This window comes from Neoarius graeffei, chromosome 2 (genome assembly GCF_027579695.1).
Source record: "Neoarius graeffei isolate fNeoGra1 chromosome 2, fNeoGra1.pri, whole genome shotgun sequence".
Lineage (NCBI taxonomy): Eukaryota > Metazoa > Chordata > Actinopteri > Siluriformes > Ariidae > Neoarius > Neoarius graeffei.
In genome coordinates this window covers 7,398,450-7,405,719 of record NC_083570.1, presented here as the reverse complement: position 1 = coordinate 7,405,719, position 7,270 = coordinate 7,398,450, and the positions used below count along the sequence as shown (strand labels likewise).

The 7,270-nt window shown below is 41.2% G+C and overlaps 1 protein-coding gene across 2 annotated transcripts in view; it reads right to left on the bottom strand.

Moving 5' to 3' along the window:
* Window positions 1-7,270, bottom strand: part of LOC132877956 (tripartite motif-containing protein 16-like) — a 471,908-nt gene that overhangs the window by 282,848 nt on the left and 181,790 nt on the right. The window lies entirely within an intron of this gene.

Sequence of the window (7,270 nt, the reverse complement as noted above, 5' to 3'; positions counted from 1 at the left end):
TAATTCATCTGTCACTTCCTACATAAACATACACTGCCATGGCCTTCTGTCCCGGCAATGAAGTCCTAACCAATGAGTGAGCAGCTCTGAACTCTTCTCAGCCTCGACACAACAAGCAAAATCTCATTGGAGAACTCGATTTTACTGTTTTCAGGACAGTAACCCTTTCACTTCTGAAGCAAATTTGATAGAAAATGAGGCCAAATTAGAATTAAGAGGGAATAATTATAATGAAATTATGAAAGAAATTAAACATAACATTTGAAATGCTGATACGTTTAGGCTTCTCTGAACGCCGAGAAGGCCCTGATGGTTCCCTTCTGTCTTACACTACAGCAATTTATTGACGATTACATCAATAAATGTCTTACAGAAGAATTCGCCATACTTTCCATCCATTTCTATTTACATTTTTGAACTTGTGGGGAAACAAGTGAGTTCCTGTTCTCACTCACATTCCTGCCTTTGCAGTTAATGAACTTCAAAAAACATCATCGTAAACTCTTCTGTACTGAAGATGAGTGAAAGTTAAATAAACATCTCCTTACCTTCGAGAACCGTTCAATGATTTTCAATTCGGTTTACATGGAGCGTCTCATTATTTGACAGAATGTTAATGTACCAAAACGAGCGCGTTAACGTAAATCTGCATGACTGTCAGAGCTGCTGTTATAAAATGAATCACGATGGCGAGCGTTAATCAGAATGCGAGGTGAGATGCACTCACAGTCCTTGAGGCTCTCTCCTCCTTTCCCGCTGTCCTTGTTGAAGAGGCGAATCCCGGTGACGATCATGGTGAGCTCGTTCAGCTGCTGTTCTTTATCACGCCTGAGCAGAGACATGAAGGCGGCTAGCTCTGATGGAGGGAACACACTCTGCAGTGCGGCTAGAACACACACACAGACGTACCATAAGAAGAGGAAGGTCTTGTGCTACGGTGAAATGGTGGTCAGAAAAACCAATTTGGCTGCCGTTATGCAAAAAAGATAGTAAAACCATCTCTGACTATTTACACAGTTTAGAGGCCGACGCATGGTCAAGACACCTTCAGAAAGTTGATCTTTGCGATGGGATTAGATCCTTTAATGCTAGTAAAAAAGGATTTTTTGTACGAGTTGGAAAATTATCCATCTGTTGAGTTCCCTGTTAACATGATGAGCAAAGTATGGTGCTCCTCCACCTACAGCACTTACTCCAAGCTGAGACTCTACCACAGCTGTGTCCTCACAACTCTCCTATGTGGTTCGGAATGCTGGAGGCTGACTGAGAACGATTTAACAAAGCTTTCCACGTTTCACACCAAGAGCCTCCGCCGAATTCTATGCATCTTCTGGCCCAAAACCATTTCAAACAAGGACCTGCTTGAAAGGTGTGGGGCCAAATCCTAATGAGGAGACGCTGGAGGTGGATTGGCCATGTCATCCGCCAAGAAGCCTCCATCATCAAGACTGCCTTACACAGAGACAGAGATTCTCTATCAAATCGGTACCAATGTCGAAGTTCTGCCTCATTGTATCAAAGTAGCTCATTTGGTCCTTGTCTGAATTGTTTTGGACGGCGTGCATTAACAATCAGGAACATGCGTGTTTGCCTTTTGAGCTGTACGTAACCACTTGGGTAAAAGATAACGGAGGCTAGGAGGTGCATTAACTTTAACGGAGTTTTGAACAACAGTTTAACAGCAGGTTATATTTAACATCATGTTAAATAGTGATTGAACCATTGTTTAAAAGATAACCATGTTTTGAACAACCGGACCCAGGGGATCAGGACACTACAAGATAAATCCTGTATCATTTTTTCCTGGGTAAGGAGGCAGTTTCAGGCTTTTTGTACGCGTCTTTGCAATGATCGCTAGGACGCTACACGGTTTAGTATCGGGCGAAAGCAAACCACAGCCACTCGATTCGCAATCTTCCCTGCTCTTCTCTTCCAGATAAATCAATCACAAAGATCCACAGAAACCCCTTTAAAGGAAAACTGAAGTCATTTTTAAACTTGCTTTATTTCTTAATTAACGTGTTATTCAATGACGTTTTCGGTTTTAGTAACTTTATATCATGACTCGTATTGGCAGCTAATCGCAATTAAATCTGATACTTATCGGCCTATTCGGTTTTTAGCCATGTTGAATGTAGTTCGTTTTGTTCCCCGGCAGGCGTCGCTTATCCGCGCGATCTTCACGAGACTTGTGCGAGACTTCGAAACGTGAGGTGTCAGCCAGGTGACAGTACCGCCATTCTGAAAACTTGGATCCTCCCTCAGACACCCTCTGAAAACTGTTTTCCAAACGAGTTGAAATGACGATTACTGCCTACTTTTTTCAAACTTTCCTGATTTGCTATTAAAACAAAACTTCCGGCTTGATTACGTCAGCATTCGAAAGAGGGCGCGCACGTCTTTTGACAACCCCAGTGTCAGAAATTGCTCCCTACTCACTATACAGGGCACTATATAGTGAGGACGCCATTTTGTAGTGCTGTCCAAAACCTTAGGGAGGATTATTTACACCCTATACGGTGCACTCAAAGTATCCCACATTTTTTTTTTTACATTCACACAGTTGTATAATTATCATTCGAAGTCTTCAAATATTTTCAAATGATCAAATGCATTCAAGAGTGACATTGCTTTTTTGCATTTCATCCACTTTAAGGCAGTGAGAATTTTCTACAAGATGTTTTTTGAACACAGTGAAAATAGGCTTTACTTTTTCCCATTTTGAGCAGTGAATGAAATATTTCGAGAACAGTAGTAAATTATTCATAACATAGTCCGCTTGTGAATCCTTCAGACTTGTCCCAAATGTTATGTTGTCCAGGGTAAGTGTGTCCTGTAGCTGGATTTTAGAAGAAAGCCAGTCCAAAAGTCCTCCCAAAATGTTTTTGTGTAAATACATTGAAAGAAAAGATGGTCCGTAGTTTCAATATCTGATTCACAGAAAATACAGTTGTTATCAATACTGTCAATATTGAACCTCACTCTTAGCATTCCACTGGATGGATAAATCTGATTCAACCTCTACTTCTGAGAACTTCTGAAAGATGGAATTTCTATTTGAACGTATTGGGTACAGATTATGATTCAAATGATTATGTAGGATTTTGTTTGGTTTCTCTTTGTTAAGAAAGTCTTGTTCCATGATGTAGAGTATTGGAAGGTTAGGAGGAGGCAAACTCTCAGGATCAATGTTTTGTACAAGTTGTTTGACTGGTTGAGGAATTGCTCTGCATATTTTATTAAATTCAGCTTTTTTGCAGGTAATATTATGAATGGAGCAGAAGTTTTCATATAACAGCCAGTTGCCCTGATTATCCATAAGGGGAGATATTAACCAAATACCTTTATCCATCCAGTGTTGCAAAAAGAGAGATTTTCCATTACACAGAACATTTCTATTATTCCCAGAGGTGTGTATTGTATTCTTGTTAGACCAATTTAGAGGAAAATTAATCCAGATGACACAAATCAAAATTCTATCAAGTCATATTGCGATATGAATTGTAAATGGACTGCATTTATATAGCACATTTCTACTCCTACGAGCACTCAAAGCGCTGTAGTGTATGCCTCAAGGACAGCTTGATGGGGTCAGGTGGAGCAGGGCTCGAACCTGCAACCCTCCGGTTGCCAAACGACACCTCTACCACCTGCCCCACCACTGCCCCACCAATGTTTTTTGATTCTATAATGCTATATATAGAGCAAAGCAAGGTTTAATATGACTGCATACACATAATTTCCATGTGTTATCCAACCCACTTGTAGTTTTACATTGTACATCGTTGGAGAGATCAGTACCAAAGCATTGTTGCTTCATGTTTGTAATTTCAGGCGGGCCAACCGTGGACAGAGATCCTTACAAAGAAGATAACTGGTTAAGTGATGAACGCCAGTGTCAGGAAGCAATAGCTCTGATGAAGCACACAGCAGATGAATCGGTGGTAGAGGAGAAGATGAAGTTAACCCTGGTCTATCGTCAGAAGATTTTGCATGACCCTGACAAGTCATCTGACATTCTAACCATTTTCCCACGATTCATGGGCATACCTGGTCTGGTGAGTCTTACAGTAGACATACACATTTGAAATCTAGTGCTGTATTTTTGCAGTAATCTATAACTTGTTTCTATTCTGTCTTTTTGGTAGAGTGAGCAGGATTTTACACTTCTTTTTGGTGACTCAACCTCTGCAAAGCTGTTGGAGAAATGGTCCACCAACATAAAACCAAAGGCCATTGCACAGAGCCGTGGCCTGACACAGACAAGGGAGCTCCAAGAGCTCGTCCAGAATGCTGTCGCTACTGAAGTTGAAGAAGGTAATTATAATGGCTGTACCGAAAAATAATTCGCATAAGTCATTACTGTAATTGTAGACAAATGAGGAATCAATGTGTTGGTGGTGAGAGTTTTTTTTTTCCTGAAACTGCTATTCCATAACTGTAATTGTAGGCAACACAGGTTACTGGGGTTTTGGACTAGTTCATTTTGTTTTCTATTTCTCCAGGTGACCTGGCGACTTGTCCAGGGTGTACCCTGCCTTTCGCCCGTAGTCAGCTGGGATAGGCTCCAGCTTGCCTGCGACCCTGTAGAACAGGATAAAGCGGCTAGAGATGATGAGATGAGATTTCTCCAGGCTGGGACAGTGACATGTCCTCCATTCTCTTGCTGGTCCACCTTCTACCACCTTCGAGTCAAGGGTGCAAAAGACCAGGGAAGATTTCGGCTCGACAAGCCTGTGATTGCCTAGTGAAATTCATCAAGGTGAAGCTATAGCACAGACTAAACACTTCTTAAGTGTAATGATGCTTAAGTTCTTCAAATTGCTCATTCTTGTCCTGTCTACTTATTATGCAATTGTGTAAAACCAGTGGAATAGTGGATATAAGAGCTATTACAACCAATATTTCCACATTTCCTAAGCAGTAGATGCATTACCTATTCAGTTCCAAAACAAACCATTAAGAAATTTGATCAAGTCCTGGTGAAAGAATTCAGTTGAACTACTGTGGAATCCAAATTGCTCATTCTGGGCTGAATTGCCTGTGCCACAAGTTTGGGTTGGGTTCATGTAATGTAGGTGCACAGTAATTATCAAAAACAGTGATTGTGCAATCAAATTTTGGTTAATTAATCTACAGTGAGTTAAATCTGACATTTTCTTCAGTTTATACTGTAAACACAGAGATTGAAGAGAATGTTCACACTGCTATTTTTTGAACAGGGTACTCTGAGATTTGCTTCATGTAAAAAGAAAAGGATTTGATTTGTAATGTGTAATGCTTCCACTGGAGATGTTTGTAATAGCTTTTATTTCTAATTCATTCACCTTATTTAAAGTTTGTTATGTGGAAATCCTCACTCCTTATTCAGGTTGCCTGCTGACATTAGGTCACATTTGTGTTTTTTTCTTTCACAGACTGGTATCAGCATACAGGGGCATTTGGAGGGCATCACACAGAGTGTTATAAACTCATCAACGAACACGTGTGGAAGGGATTTGTTATGGAGCAGTAAGGTGTGAGAGACTGTGGTACAGATGGGTGACAAATTAAAACCAAAATGAAGTGTCTTAGTCGTGACGCCACCACGAGTCTCCAGAATATCTTCAGTGCTCCTTGCCAAGTCTGCACGCGTATTTGTTGTTTATGCTGTCAAACTTGAGATAAGGTCGTCGTTTTTAGCTTGGTGTTCTTACTTTGTCTATTTATTTTTAGTGCCATGTCTAGAGAGCTAAACTGCCGTTGCTACTGCCTATTTCTCCAGCTAACATCACAGAATGGCCTTGGCCACGTTACATTTACTTTTATTTATAATGATTGACAGGGCCGCTGACAGCTTTGGCTGGGCCCGGGACAAAATGGGCCCCCCCTCCCCCGGGCCAACCCACACCCACACCCACCTCTCTTATCCCAGTCTCTACTCACTCCACCCTTAAATGACAGGTATTCAACAACCATTCAACCGGTCAACAACCATTTCATTTTAGCATTTCAACATTTTTACAGTTTTAACATTTTAACATTTCCTTAGTCTGCAACTATTCAGGTGCGAAATGCAATGCGCCGGACTTTTGTGGTGTGTGCGTGCGTACTGTCCAGTGTGAAAAGCAGAGAAGAACACACCGCTCGAGAAATGGCGGGATATGATTGTGGGCTAATGTGAATATTCTTAGCTTCAATCAGATATATGAAACACAATGTTATTAAGCCGTTGTGGTTATGAAATGATTCAATGCCCTGTGCGTTTGATATGGTGTTCAGTGTGACTTGCTCTCCCCTCGTTTGTAACATGAATTGCGTGCCGCGTGTGCCTTGGTTGGGGTTACTTTACAGGGCTGGAAAAAGTTGGCTGTGTCTTAACTGGCTCAGCTGCCCCACTGCCTTTGCTAGTACCTGCTGCATCATCCGAATCTTTTTAAAAATATTTATGCAGTGAGCCCCTGAGTCTCTTGGTTTCTTCCTCTCTTTTTCTCTTTTCTTTTCTGTGCTCCTGACTTGTGCATGTTGGCAAATGGCACGCACGCTGATTGTCGAAGCGCTATGATCGAACAATGTCATTTTTTTCCCCTTAATCAAAGAGTCAGACCAAACCATTTTTGCATTAGGGGTGGTAGGGGGTTCTTGACACCTTTTTCAAAGACAATAAAGGCAAAAGATCTAGAAATCATTTGTTGAATGCAAATATAGCACATTTCTCCCCCAAATCAACACATTTTGAAATGAAATAAAATAATCGCAACTTCATGAGAGCCCAGTTCTGGGCCCTCCCCATTCCTGGTCCCAGGACAACATACCCGTTTGTCCCCCCCTGTCGGCGGGCCTGATGATTGATAAACTAGCTCTTCATTTATGCCTTTGTTTGAAGCCATGCTACAAAAATAAAGTAAGAGGCTCAATGCAAAACCTTAAAAAAAACATTGACAGCAGGATTTGTATTATGTACAGTACATACATTTTACATACATTGCCAGAGAGCAAGATTCAGAATAAGAAAAACGAATCCCCCAGGAAAATGCGTGTTGTTGTGATTGAGTAGGTTTATGACAAAAACATGACTATTTGAATTCTTTCAGAAAGGTAAGATGTCCTGAAAGGGGAAACCAATTGCCGGACAAAAGAGGGGCATTCTTTTTTATCTTACTGACCAACCCAGCCAAAAAAGGCAAACGGACACAGAGCAGCAACAACAGATAGGGAAGACAGGACAGAAAGTACAACAGCAAAGAGAAGGGCAGAAAGACGATTTGGAGACAGCAGAGCAAGAAGCAGC